This window comes from Eubalaena glacialis, chromosome 14 (assembly GCF_028564815.1).
Source record: "Eubalaena glacialis isolate mEubGla1 chromosome 14, mEubGla1.1.hap2.+ XY, whole genome shotgun sequence".
Lineage (NCBI taxonomy): Eukaryota > Metazoa > Chordata > Mammalia > Artiodactyla > Balaenidae > Eubalaena > Eubalaena glacialis.
The window spans coordinates 59,209,315-59,223,529 of record NC_083729.1 but is presented as its reverse complement, the minus strand read 5'-3'; the positions used below and the strand labels follow the sequence as shown (position 1 = coordinate 59,223,529).

At 41.4% G+C, this 14,215-nt stretch overlaps 1 protein-coding gene across 5 annotated transcripts in view; it reads right to left on the bottom strand.

The window, feature by feature from the left end:
* Nucleotides 1–14,215, bottom strand: part of APLF (aprataxin and PNKP like factor) — a 100,144-nt gene that overhangs the window by 33,955 nt on the left and 51,974 nt on the right. The gene's annotated exons all lie outside the window — the stretch shown is intronic.

Here is a 14,215-nt window from a genome sequence, read left to right as displayed (position 1 = left end):
CAACAGAAAGAAGACTCTTCTTTCCTGGCAATGATTCAGCCAATAAAAAGCCATGGACTCTTAGTTTACTGTAGTCCGCCAACCTCCTTTTCCTCTCTATAAAAGAGTTCTCCTTCCCTTGTAAAGCGAGAACTTGCAGCACATGGCTTGCCATGGTTATAGACCTCAAATTGCTGATCACAAATAAAACCATTTCTGCTGAAGAAATATCTGGAAGTCCATTTGTTTTAGGTCAACATTTTGGTGGCCTGTATGGGGATCAGAGAAGACCCCCAATAGCTCCAGGGCTGGTGAGCAAACAGGTGCAGTCCCCACAATTGAGTCCACTGTGCTCACTGATTTTTCTCGCAGACCCTGGAGTTTGAAGGTACATGTTTCTCCAGGATCCGAGCTCATATCCTCCTTGCATTTGAAGCTCTCCAGGCTTTATCTGGAATCTATTTTAAGGTTCTGTCTTCCAGGTTAAGGCCTTGTTCTGCATGAGGGTACTCATTTGGCACTTTGGTCTGATTTTGAGATCAGATTGTTTTAACTGAAGCTGGCTGAGAAGCCTCTGGCCTGGCTTCTCCAGGACCAAACTGTTTCCTTAGAACTGGCTGGTATTAGACCTGCGAGCTGTTTGAGTTGCGAGCTGTTTGAATTGAGCTGTTTAAGCTGTAAGTTGTTTAAGCTGTTTGAAAATTGTTCTTTTATTATAGAGAAAAACCTCTGAGAATTGGGATCCCAGTTATCTAAATATTTTGAGGGCAACCCACCCCCACAACAGGTACTTGAGCTGATTTTGCGTTTAAAATCCACAGTCCTTCCTCACGGGCATTTCCAACTAAATGGACCAACCTGACCAAAGGCAATTTAGAATATCAATGGCCATTATGGGAAACTTTTGAAATCCCCAAATTAATTTTCTTAAAACCAAGATGGATTACAATAGCTCAAAAACTTCCAGAACTGAATGGAATGACTATTTTGATTTGAAATTTTGAGGCTTCCCAATGTTATCAGAAGTCTAAAATTGCCTCTCTGCAAAATAAGATTTTAAGATTAACTGAGGCAAATGATTAAAGAAAAACAAAATAGCTTCTGAAGCTTCAGGCTCTTCTTCCTTAGCTTCTTCATCTCAGGCTCCACCTCAGGTGCCATCTTGTCTTTCTCCCTCAGCTCCTATGGTCAGACTCTGCCTCTGGCACAAACTTCCTCCTTCCTTTTATACTGTCTACACCTCCTCTGTACCCTCACTGCCCCCATACTAATTTTCTTGCTAAACTTCCCCTTTTCTCTGAAACTCTCCCTACTCCCTCTTCCTTTGAAATTGCCAGAACCTGTTGCTTTAAAATTAAGCCTTCTGAGGAGCCAGAGGCTAAACCCTTAATTTCTTATATTCCCTGGACTAAAGCTGAACTGTGAGCAATAGTCAAAGATTTTCCCAAAGTAACAGAAGATCCTCATAGATTTGCTGAGGAAGTTAATATAGTCATTCAAACTTGACAACCTGGTTTCTCTGACTTACATCACCTAGTTCATATATTTGTCAGTGAAGGCCAGGCCCAGCATTGGATAAAAACTGCTAATTGGGAAAATCTTGAAAGGTCTCTAGCATTACAACTGGGAGACCAGCCCAGTAACTTATTATACGATCACACTTAAGCAATCATGAGGCGACTTCATCAGGTAATTCCTACGGCTTTTCCAAAGCCTGTTGATTGGAACAAAATTCAGGCTTGCACACAAAAATGTGATAATCCTGTTTATGACTATTATAATCAACTTCAGATTGCCTTAAAAGAAAATTCTGGTCTTCTTTCAGATGTAGATTCCACCTGGGTATCTGTTAACTCTCTGTTTATTAATGGGCTGAACTGGGTCCTTTCCTTTCTAGTAAAAAGGACCAGGATAGAATGGAAAACGATGTCCACTCCAGATTTAGCTAACCTGGCAAACCAGCTCACTCAAACTCTAGGTGGGTAACTGCGTCCCCCACCCCCCAAAAAAAGACTACTAAAATTCTTAATCTTCAAATCCAGTAACTAAAAGACTCCTAAACAAAACCAAAACCCTCCTAGTTTCTGCTATTATTGTGAAGAGCCAGGACATTGGAAAGAGACTGTTACAAGTGTAAGTACTTCAGGCCTTCAGCCCTCTAACCAGCCTTTCCAACATCTGCCCAATTCTCAATGACAGGACTCTGATAAACTACAGGGGCTCTTCCCAATCCTCCCTCTCAATCGACTTGGAGAAACATTTCTCCAGATTGGGGATGAATCTCTTCTAGTCTTAACTGACCCTGGAGCCATACTCTCAGTGCTCAACCCCACTACTATAAAGCAGTCCCTAAAACAGCTCAAATAGTGGGATTTCTAACGAGCCTCAAGAGTTTCCTCTCTCTGAACCTATTCCCTTTTGTTTAGGCCCTTTGAGAGACGCACACCCTTTTCTCCTTAGTTCCTCTGCCCCTATTCATTTATTAGGCTGAGACTTCTTAAAGAAGTATCATGCTAGAATTTCTTTCTCCCAAAAGGGGGAAATAATTCTAGAATTTGACAATAGTCATCAAAGTAACCAATCAGGTGAATTAAATGATCCTTTGACACCTTTTATTTGTTTTGCCTCTGATGGTACTAGAGCTAATTCTGGAAACACTGATCATTTGTCCCTAGTGAATCAGCTGCCACCCTCCTTATGGGCAAAAACTCCAACTGATACTGGCAAAATTCACAGCGTACCTCCCATCAAGATTCAAATAGAGCCCTCAAAACCACTTCCCAGAATTAATTAATATTCCATAAGAAAAGAAGCCCTTAAAGGCATAAAGCCCATAATAGAACATTACAAGGCTCAAGGTCTCATTATCCCTTACACCAGCCCGATAAGAAAACCTAATGGCTGAGGGTGGAGGTTCGTCCAGAATCTCTGAGCAGTAAACAACATTGTTATCCCTTGACACCCCGTTGTTCCTAATCCCCGTACATTACTAACATCCATTCTTACTGGAAGTAAATTCTTTACTGTTACTGATTTATGTAGTTCATTCTTTAATATTCCAGTTGATGAAGCTGGCCAATACCTTTTTGCTCTCACTTGGGAAGGAAAACAATTCCCCTGGACAGTAATGTCCCAGGGTTTTGCTGAGAGTCCTTCTTATTTCTCACAAATCCAAAAGGCTGATCTGGATTATATAAAGTTCCCTAGAGGTTCTACTTTGTTGCAATATGTGGATAATTTGCTTCTTTGCTCTCCTTCTCAATCTTCCTCACAGGAAGACAGTATTCACTTGTCAAAGTTTTTAGCCTGAAAGGGACATAACGTCGTCAAAGAAAAATTGCAGTTTGCCCAAACCCATGTTCGATATTTAGGGCATCTGATATCAGAACAAAAGCTACATGTAGATCCAGATACACTTCATGATGTCCTAAGTTTTCCCAAACTCCAAACTAAGCGCCAACTGCAAAGTTTTCTCAGGATAATTGGTTACTGCCAAAATTGAATTCCAATTTCTCTTATGGCCAAACCTCTGTATGCTTTATTAAACAATAACAACCATGACTCAAACTTATGGGAAGAACCAAACAACATAGCCTTTAAGGCCTTAAAGTTGAGTCTGATGAACCCGCCTGCCCTTGAGAATCCCAATTATCAAATTCCCTCTTTTCCTTGTTGTATATGAAAAGGAAGAGAATGCCCTTGGGGCACTCACCCGAAACCACGGGGTCCACTATCAACCCACATTGCATTATAGCCAGTAACTGGACCCTGTGGCACAGGGATACCCTGCTTGTCTTAAAGCCATTATGGCCACTGCCCTTTGGGTTAAGGCCACCAAGAAAACTGTGGGATCCGCTCTAACCATTTTTGTACTTCATGCAGTAGAAGCCCTCCTGAATTCTCATCACCCTCAATATTTCTCAGCCAGCTGCCTCACCCCCTATGAAGTAAGTCCTTTTGTTAACTGCTCCTCGCATAACTCTTTTATGCTATAATAACCTTAACCCTGCTACTCTTCCCCCCTCTGTCACGAAAGAAGTCCCTCTTGACTGCTTAACACTGACTGATCACCTCCTGACTCCTCATGATGATTTACAGGAAAGATCTCTCAGTAACATTGACTTCTCATGGTTCACTGATGTTCTTATTTAAAAGGTAACTATGGCAAATATTACGCTGGGTATGCTTTGCAACTCCTTTTGATGTTGCTGAGGCAGCATCTTTACCAATGGCTACTTTGGCCCAACAGGCTGAATTATACACTCTCAAATGGGCTTGTACTTTAGCTAAGGGCAAAACTGCCAATATTTATACTGATGGTACACACTTTAAGAGTAGCTCATGATTTGGGAATACTGTGGAAGCAATGTGGCTTCCTTACTTCCAGCGGAAATAAAATTTTAAATGGCTCTTATGTTCAGGAATGCAATATTTTTATCTGCCACTTTAGCTATTACTAATATTCCGGGGCATTCTAAACTTTACTCTCTGGAAGCTAAGGGTAATCACTTTGCTGACATTTCTGTAGGGAATGCTGCCCTGAAAGGGACTAACAGCATTCTGTTGGTCCAAAGGAACATTTCCCCAAATGATAATTTAGAAAAACTGGCTAAAGAAGCCCAACAACTGGCCTCAGAAAAGGAAAAACAAGATTAGAAATTCAAAAATTGTTGGTCTGATAAAAAGAGAAAGCTCTGGTTTAGACTAACAACCCAGTCCTACTGGAGATTCTAAAATCCCCACTCATCACCCCTGTACATGCATTAAACCATTGGTCTACTGACAAAATGATAGCATTCATGAATCAATATTGATGGGGAAACACTGACAAATCCACCAAAAGTATCTACCTCACTTGTCCCACTTATCTGAAATACAACCCAAAGAAGTCTGTTTGTACTGCTCCTAAACAACTTAAACTGTCCAATGGACCACTCAAGGTCTGACAACTTGCTCTGGCTCATGGATATAAATATGTTTTAGTAATGGTCTATGTGTTTTCACATACAGACAGGCCTCCCTTGCAGACAGGCTACTGCTTCTTCTGTGGTTAAGGTCCTTTTAGAAAAGATTATCCCTACCTGGGGAATTCCTCTCAAATTTCATGGTGATCAAGGAACACATTTTACTGATCAGGCACTTCAACAAGTCTGCTATTTAGCCAGTTTTACAATACTTTCACTGCGCTTACCACTCTCAATTCTCGTTTAGGTGAATGCATTAATGGCATTATTATGACTCAATTGGCAAAATTTGTAAAGGCCCTCCAGATACCTCGCCATTGGTCCTTCTAAATCTCAGACCCACCCCTTTTGGAACTCATAAAGCTCTCACCCTTTAAGACAGCCACAGGATGCTCAATGCACTTGGCTCTTGCTTCTTTTGACTCACAGCTGATAAAAGGAGAGATACTCCAATATTGCAAAGGTCTAATTGCTTCTATTAAAAATAACCATGGGGGCAAGATGGCGGAAGAGTAAGACGCGGAGATCACCTTCCTCTCCACAGATACATGAGAAATACATCTACACGTGGAACTGCTCCTACAGAACACCCACTGAACGCTGGCAGAAGACCTCAGACCTCCCAAAAGGCAAGAAAATCCCCACGTACTTGGGTAGGGCAAAAGAAAAAAGAAATAACAGAGACAAAAGAACAGGGACGGGACCTGCACCAGTGGGAGGGAGCTGTGAAGGAGGAAAGGTTTCCACACACTAGGAAGCCCCTTCGTGGGCAGAGACTGCGGGTAGCAGAGGGGGGAAGCTTCAGAGCCACGGAGGAAAGCGCAGCCACAGGGGTGCGGAGGGCAAAGCGGAGAGATTCCCGCACAGAGGAGCGGTGCTGACCAGCACTCACCAGCCCGAGAGGCTTGTCTGCTCAGCCGCCGGGGCGGGCGGGGGCTGGGAGCTGGAGCTCGGGCTTCGGTGCTAGCCGGGAGGGAGTCCGGGAAAAAGACTGTAGCTGCCGAAGAGGCAAGAGACTTTTTCTTGCCTCTTTGTTTCGCGGCGCGCAAGGAGAGGGGATTCAGAGCGCCGCCTAAACGAGCTCCAGAGACGGGCGCGAGCCGCAGCTATCAGCGCGGATCCCACAGCAACAGGGACGCAGAGGGAAAAACGGAGAGATTCCCGCACAGAGGCTCGGCGCCGAGCAGCACTCACCAGCCCGAGAGGCTTGTCTGCTCACCCGCCGGGGCGGGCGGGGGCTGGGAGCTGAGGCGCGGGCTTCGGTCGGATCCCAGGGAGAGGACTGGGGTTGGCTGCATGAACACAGCCCGAAGGGGCTAGCGCACCACAACTAGCCGGGAGGGTGCCCGAGAAAAAGTCTGCAGCTGCCGAAGAGGCAAGAGACTTTTTTTTGCCTCTTTGTTTGGCGGCGTGCAAGGAGAGGGGATTCAGAGCGCCACTTAAACGAACTGCAGAGACGGGCGCGAGCCGCGGCTATCAGCGCGGACCCCAGAGACGGGCATGAGACGCTAAGGCTGCTGCTGCCGCCGCCAAAAAGCCTGTGGGCGAGCACAGGTCATTCTCCACACTGCCCCTCCCGGGAGCCTGTGCAGCCCGCCACGGCCAGGCTCCGGTAATCCGGGGACAACTTCCCCGGGAGAGCGCACGGCGCGCCTCAGGCTGCTGCAACGTCACGCCGGCTTCTGCCGCCGCAGGCTCGCCCCGCCTCCTCCGTACCGCTCCCTCCCCCCGGCCTGACTGAGCCGGAGCCCCCGAATCAGCTGCTCCTTTAACCCCGTTCTGTCTGGGCGGGGAACAGACGCCCTCAGGCGACCTACATGCAGAGGCGGGTCCAAATCCAAAGCTGAACCCCGGGAGCTGTACGAACAAAGAAGAGAAAGGGAAATCTCTCCCAGCAGCCTCAGAAGCAGCGGATTAAAGCTCCACAAACAACTTGATGTGCCTGCATCTGTTGAATACCTGAATAGACAACGAATCATCCCAAATTTAGGAGGTGGACTTTGGGAGCAGGATATATTAACTTTTCCCCTTTTCCTTTTTTTGTGAGTGTAGATGTGTATGCTTCTGGGTGAGATTTTGTCTGTATAGCTTTGCTCTCACCGTTAGTCCTAGGGTTAGGTCCGTCCGTTTTTTTTTTGTTTTTTTTTTCTGTTTTTTCTTTTTTTTACTTAAAAAAATTTTTTTTCCCTAATAAATGTTTTCTTAATAATTTTTTCCTTATTTTCTATTTTTAAAAAATTAAAAAAAATTTTTAATAAGTTTTTTCATATTTTTTATTTTAAAAAATTAAAAAATTTTTTTCTTAATAAATTTTTTCTTAATAAATTTTTTCTTAATAATTTTTTTCTTATTTTTAGTATAAAAAATTAATAAATCTATTTTTAAAAATTAAAAAAAAATTTTTTCTTAATAAATTTATTCTTAATTTTTTTTCTTATTTTTTATTATAATTGCTTTATTTTATGTTATTTTATACTCTTTCTTTCTTTCTTTCCATTTTTTCTCCCTTTTATTCTGAGCCGTGTGGATGAAAGGCTCTTGGTGCTCCAGCCAGGCATCAGGGCTGTGCCTCTGAGGTGGGAGAGCCAACTTCAGGACACTGGTCCACAAGAGACCTCCCAGCTCCATGTAATACCAAACGGCGAAAATCTCTCAGAGATCTCCATCTCAACATCAAGACCCAGCTTCACTCAACGACCAGCAAGCTACAGTGCTGGACACCCTATGCCAAACAACTAGCAAGACAGGAACACAGCCCCATCCATTAACAGAGAGGCTGCCTAGAATCATAATAAGGCCACAGACACCCCAAAACACACAACCAGACGTGGACGAGCCCACCAGAAAGACAACATCCAGCCTCATCCACCAGAACACAGGCACTAGTTCCCTCCACCAGGAAACCTACACAACCCACTGAACCAACCTTAGCCACTGGGGACAGATACCAAAAACAACGGGAACTACAAACCTGCAGCCTGTGAAAAGGAGACCCCCAAACACAGTAAGATAAGCAAAATGAGAAGACAGAAAAACACACAGCAGATGAAGGAGCAGGGTCAAAACACACCAGACCTAACAAATGAAGAGGAAATAGGTAGTCTACCTGAAAAAGAATTCAGAATAATGATAGTAAGGATGATCCAAAGTCTTGGAAATAGAATAGACAAAATGCAAGAAACATTTAACAAGGACGTAGAAGAACTAAAGAGGAACCAAGAAACGATGACAAGCACAATAAATGAAATTAAAAATACTCTAGATGGGATCAATAGCAGAATAACTGAGGCAGAAGAACGGATAAGTGACCTGGAAGATAAAATGGTGGAAATAACTACTGCAGACCAGAATAAAGAAAAAAGAATGAAAAGAACTGAGGACAGTCTCAGAGACCTCTGGGACAACATTAAACGCACCAACATTCGAATTATAGGGGTCCCAGAAGAAGAAGAGAAAAAGAAAGGGACTGAGAAAATATTTGAAGAGATTATAGTTGAAAACTTCCCTAATATGGGAAAGGAAATAGTTAATCAAGTCCTGGAAGCACAGAGAGTCCCATACAGGATAAATCCAAGGAGAAACACACCAAGACACATATTAATCAAACTATCAAAAATTAAATATAAAGAAAACATATTAAAAGCAGCAAGGGAAAAACAACAAATAACACACAAGGGCATCCCCATAAGGTTAACAGCTGATCTTTCAGCAGAAACTCTGCAAGCCAGAAGGGAGTGGCAGGATATACTTAAAGTGATGAAGGAGAAAAACCTACAACCAAGATTACTCTACCCAGCAAGGATCTCATTCAGATTTGATGGAGAAATTAAAACCTTTACAGACAAGCAAAAGCTGAGAGAGTTCAGCACCACCAAACCAGCTTTACAACAAATGCTAAAGGAACTCCTCTAGGCAAGAAACACAAGAGAAGGAAAACACCTACAATAAAAAACCCAAAACATTTAAGAAAATGGGAATAGGAACATACATATCGATAATTACCTTAAATGTAAATGGATTAAATGCTCCCACCAAAAGACACAGACTGGCTGAATGGATACAAAAACAAGACCCATATATATGCTGTCTACAAGAGACCCACTTCAGACCTAGAGACACATACAGACTGAAAGTGAGGGGATGGAAAAAGATATTCCATGCAAATGGAAATCAAAAGAAAGCTGGAGTAGCAATTCTCATATCAGACAAAATAGACTTTAAAATAAAGACTATTACAAGAGACAAAGAAGGACACTATATAATGATCAAGGGATCGATCCAAGAGGAAGGTATAACAATTGTAAATATTTATGCACCCAACATAGGAGCACCTCAATACATAAGGCAAATACTAACAGCCATAAAAGGGGAAATCGACAGTAACACAATCATAGTAGGGGACTTTAACACCCCACTTTCACCAATGGACAGATCACCCAAAATGAAAATAAATAAGGAAACACAAGCTTTAAAGGATACATTAAACAAGATGGACTTAATTGATATTTATAGGACATTCCACCCAAAAACAACAGAATACACATTTTTCTCAAGTGCTCATGGAACATTCTCCAGGATAGATCATATCTTGGGTCACAAATCAAGCCTTGGTAAATTTAAAAAAATTGAAATCATATCAAGTATCTTTTCTGACCACAACGCTATGAGACTAGATATCAATTACAGGAAAAGATCTGTAAAAAATACAAACACATGGAGGCTACACAATACACTACTTAATAACGAAGTGATCACTGAAGAAATCAAAGGGGAAATCAAAAAATACCTAGAAACAAATGACAATGGAGACACGACGATCCAAAACCTATGGGATGCAGCAAAAGCAGTTCTAAGAGGGAAGTTTATAGCAATACAAGCCTACCTCAAGAAACAGGAAACATCTCGAATAAACAACCTAACCTTGCACCTAAAGCAATTAGAGAAAGAAGAACAAAAAAACCCCAAAGCTAGCAGAAGGAAAGAAATCATAAAGATCAGATCAGAAATAAATGAAAAAGAAATGAAGGAAACAATAGCAAAAATCAATGAAACTAAAAGCTGGTTCTTTGAGAAGATAAACAAAATTGATAAACCATTAGCCAGACTCATCAAGAGAAAAAGGGAGAAGACTCAAATTAATAGAAATTAGAAATGAAAAAGGAGAAGTAACCACTGACACTGCAGAAATACAAACCATCATGAGAGATTACTACAAGCAACTCTATGCCAATAAAATGGACAACCTGGAAGAAATGGACAGATTCTTAGAAATGCACAACCTGCCAAGACTGAACCAGGAAGAAATAGAAAATATGAACAGACCAATCACAAGCACTGAAATTGAGACTGTGATTAAAAATCTTCCAACACACAAAAGCCCAGGACCAGATGGCTTCACAGGCGAATTCTATCAAACATTTAGAGAAGAGCTAACACCTATCCTTCTCAAACTCTTCCAAAATATTGCAGAGGGAGGAACACTCCCCAACTCATTCTACGAGGCCACCATCACCCTGATACCAAAACCAGGCAAAGATGTCACAAAGAAAGAAAACTACAGGCCAATATCACTGATGAACATAGATGCAAAAATCCTCAACAAAATACTAGCAAACAGACTCCAACAGCACATTAAAAGGATTATACACCATGATCAAGTGGGGTTTATTCCAGGAATGCAAGGATTCTTCAATATACGCAAATCAATCAACGTGATACATCATATTAACAAATTGAAGGAGAAAAACCATATGATCATCTCAATAGATGCAGAGAAAGCTTTTGACAAAATTCAACACCCATTTATGATAAAAGTCCTGCAGAAAGTAGGCATAGAGGGAACTTTCCTCAACATAATAAAGGCCGTATATGACAAACCCACAGCCAACATTGTCCTCAATGGTGAAAAACTGAAACCATTTCCACTAAGATCAGGAACAAGACAAGGTTGCCCACTCTCACCACTATTATTCAACATAGTTTTGGAAGTGTTAGCCACAGCAATCAGAGAAGAAAAAGAAATAAAAGGAATCCAAATTGGAAAAGAAGAAGTAAAGCTGTCACTGTTTGCAGATGACATGATACTATACATAGAGAATCCAAAAGATGCTACCAGAAAACTACTAGAGCTAATCAATGAATTTGGTAAAGTAGCAGGATACAAAATTAATGCACAGAAATCTCTTACATTCCTGTATACTAATGATGAAAAATCTGAAAGTGAAATTAAGAAAACACTCCCGTTTACCATTGCAACAAAAAGAATAAAATATCTAGGAATAAACCTACCTAAGGAGACAAAAGACCTGTATGCAGAAAATTATAGGACACTGATGAAAGAAATTAAAGATGATACAAATAGATGGAGAGATATACCATGTTCTTGGATTGGAAGAATCAACATTGTGAAAATGACTCTGCTACCCAAAGCAATCTACAGATTCAATGCAATCCCTATCAAACTACCACTGGCATTTTTCACAGAACTAGAGCAAAAAATTTCACAATTTGTATGGAAACACAAAAGACCCCGAATAGCCAAAGCAATCTTGAGAACGAAAAATGGAGCTGGAGGAATCAGGCTCCCTGACTTCAGACTATATTACAAAGCTACAGTAATCAAGACAGTGTGGTACTGGCACAAAAACAGAAATATAGATCAATGGAACAGGATAGAAAGCCCAGAGATAAGCCCACGCACATATGGTCACCTTATCTTTGATAAAGGAGGCAAGCATATACAGTGGAGAAAAGACAGCCTCTTCAATAAGTGGTGCTGGGAAAATTGGACAGGTACATGTAAAAGTATGAAATTAGAACACTCCCTGACACCATACACAAAAATAAACTCAAAATGGATTAAAGACCTAAGTGTAAGGCCAGACACTATCAAACTCTTAGAGGAAAACATAGGCAGAACACTCTATGACATAAATCACAGCAAGATCCTTTTTGACCCAGGTCCTAGAGAAATGGAAATAAAAACACAAATAAACAAATGGGACCTAATGAAACTTAAAAGCTTTTGCACAGCAAAGGAAACCATAAACAAGACCAAAAGACAACCCTCAGAATGGGAGAAAATATTTGCAAATGAAGCAACTGACAAAGGATTAATCTCCAAGATTTACAAGCAGCTCATGCAGCTCAATATCAAAAAAACAAACAACCCAATCCAAAAATGGGCAGAAGACCTAAATAGACATTTCTCCAAAGAAGATATACAGATTGCCAACAGACACATGAAAGAATGCTCAACATCATTAATCATTAGAGAAATGCAAATCAAAACTACAATGAGGTATCATCTCACACCGGTCAGAATGGCCATCATCAAAAAATCTAGAAACAACAAATGCTGGAGAGGGTGTGGAGAAAAGGGAACACTCTTGCACTGTTGGTGGGAATGTAAATTGATACAGCCACTATGGAGAACAGTATGGAGGTTCCTTAAAAAACTAAAAATAGAACTACCATACGACCCAGCAATCCCACTACTGGGCATATACCCTGAGAAAACCATAATTCAGAAAGAGTCATGTACCAAAATATTCATTGCAGCTCTGTTTACAATAGCCAGGACATGGAAGCAACCTAGGTGTCCATCATCGGATGAATGGATAAAGAAGATGTGGCACATATATACAATGGAATATTACTCAGCCATAAAAAGAAATGAAATGGAGGTGTTTGTAATGAGGTGGATGGAGTTAGAGTCTGTCATACAGAGTGAAGTAAGTCATAAAGAGAAAAACAAATACAGTATGCTAACACATATATATGGAATCTAAGGGAAAAAAAAAAAAAAGGTCATGAAGAACCTAGTGGCAAGATGGGAATAAAGACACAGACCTACTAGAGAATGGACTTGAGGATATGGGGAGGGGGAGGGGTGAGATGTGACAGGGTGAGAGAGTGTCATGGACATATATACACTACCAAATGTAAAATAGATAGCTAGTGGGAAGCAGCCGCATAGCACAGGGAGATCAGCTCGGTGCTTTGTGACCACCTAGAGGGGTGGGATAGGGAGGGTGGGAGGGAGGGAGATGCAAGAGGGAAGAGATATGGGAACATATGTATATGTATAACTGATTCACTTTGTTATAAAGCAGAAGCTAACACACCATTGTAAAGCAATTATACTTCAATAAAGATGTTTAAAAAAAATAAAAAATAAAAAAAAAATAACCATGTTTTGGTAGAGCAATCTTTTCATAGTGTACTTGTGGGAGATGATGACCTTAAACATCACCTGGCAACCTGGATATTTCGTCTATTGGAAAGAAACACCTACAGAAGAACTCTCTTCAACCTCACTGGAAAGGCCCCTATCAGGTACTGCTAACCAGCCCTTGTGCTGCCAAACTCCAAGGAGTGGACTCTTGGATTCATGTGACACACCTAAAAACTGCACCAAACCCTGACTGGCCCTGCACATCATCTGATGACCTGAAGGTAAAGATTTCCCATAATTGAAGCCACATCCGATGAGACAGCTTTCCCAAGATATCCAGACCAGGCCTGTTGGAAGCTTGTCTGCCAAACCTTTGATGATGACATAACACTTCAGATGTTCTCCAATCTCTATCATCTTGATAACATAGAGACTTTAGATTAAAAGTGCCTGAAAGTTCTTCCTCCTACCTCTCCTTGATACTTGAATGTGACTTCAATAGGTTTCCAATCTGTATTCTCTCCAATGTGAGACACCACACCCAGCAAAGGCCCCTCCTGGCATTAAGGGACAAAAAGCCACTGAAACCAGAAAACCTGATTCTTGATCAGTAGTGCTTTCAGAGAAAGATCTTGATCAAAAGGGGGAAAATGTAAAAAATTAATAAACAGAAACCTCAATTAAATAGAGTTGGGAGACCAGAAGGCAGAGCTCTCATGCCCTGTGATGATAGCAGAGCACAACATGAAAAAGAAAGACTCCTCTTCCTTCCTGGCGAGGACTCAGCCAATGAAAAACCATGGAGTCTGTTCACTATAGCCCTCCCAACTTCCTTTTCCCCTCTCTAAAAGCATTCTCCTTCCCTTGCTGTGCAGGAATTTGCACGTGGCTCATCCATGGCTGCAGACCCCAAACTGCATTGATGATCTTAATAAGTCTTTATAGCCAATATATGAGTCAGAATACATTTTGTTTTCATTTATTAAACTTGACTCCATAAGTAAGCAAAGGAGTTGAGCCTGTAGTGACTACACCCCACTTCTCTAGCTTGAGGAAAGGATCTTCCAGTGAGAAGCAGGGTCTTCTCTAATGGGAG